The sequence below is a fragment of the Parus major genome, chromosome 27 (genome assembly GCF_001522545.3).
Source record: "Parus major isolate Abel chromosome 27, Parus_major1.1, whole genome shotgun sequence".
Taxonomy (NCBI): Eukaryota; Metazoa; Chordata; class Aves; order Passeriformes; family Paridae; genus Parus; species Parus major.
The window spans coordinates 528567-529690 of NC_031796.1; positions in this window are offsets into that span (position 1 = coordinate 528567).

The window sequence follows — 1124 nt, forward strand, 5'->3', positions numbered from 1 at the left end:
ACCTGCAGACGGTGATGAGGTTTTTCCTCTCCACGGCGATATTCCTGGAGGAAGCTTTCTTGGAGGAGAGCCCCAGAGCCATGGCAGCCGGCACCCAGCTCGCTTCCATCCAGCGGCCCAGCCGCCGCGGCCGCGGGCGATGCCCCTTCCCCCGCGGGGACCCCGCACCCCACGGCCGCGGACCCCGCGCCGCGCAGGCTTTGCTCCGCCGGTGCCCACGCCACGGGCCGTGCGCCGCCCCCCCCCAAGGGATGCTCTCCCCGCCCCCGGCCCCCCAAATCTCTCTCCGGGGGATGGGGGGGGGAGAATAAAGCGGGGAGGGCCGGAGTCCCCCGGGGGGGTCCCCACCTGTCCCTCCCGACACGAGGTGCCGCTGGTGGGGGACCCCGTGGGTTGAGCCAAGGGGAGGGGGCTGTTCCCGGGGTTTCTGGGGGGTCTTTTGCCCACCCCAGGGTCAGATCGCCACCCCCTGCCTTGCCCTGCCTCGATCCCCGTTTTGGGGGGGCTGAGCATCACCCCCACGCGGGGTCTGGGGGGCGAGAGACCCCCTTCACCGGGGTGGGCGGGGGCTGACCACGCTGGGGGCAACCCCCCCAACCCCGTTTGTCACCGTGCCTCAGTTTCCCGTTGTTGTGACAGAGAAATGGGGAAGGGGCAGGCTGGTGAATCCCACAGCATCCACGTAAACCCCCAGGGCCCCCAAATAAATCAGAGTCACCCTCAGCACACGGACATTCCCCAGGGGACATGTCCCACCTCCTGTGCCCACCAGGGTGCCACACACACCCCCCCGCCCCTGCCAAGGGGCCTCAGCCAAGAGAACCCGGCTGGGGGACAGCGGGGAGGGACCCCCAAAACCCCCAAGGCTGTACAGGGAGGGGAGCCCCCGGCAGCGCCCAGATAAGGCCGGGGGCGTTATCGGGACACCCAGAGCCAGCACCGCCCCTCCCTCCACTGCGGGTGCCACCGAGTCCCCAGCCTGGAGCCGCTCTGGCCCGGCGGGGACAGCTCCGGTGTCACCTCACGGCTGGGGGACCGCGTGTGTGCGCAGCGGTGTGCAAGGCTCACCCTCCTCACCCCGGCCCTGGGATCTGCGATCGCCATTCGGGGCTGAGGTGATTTTA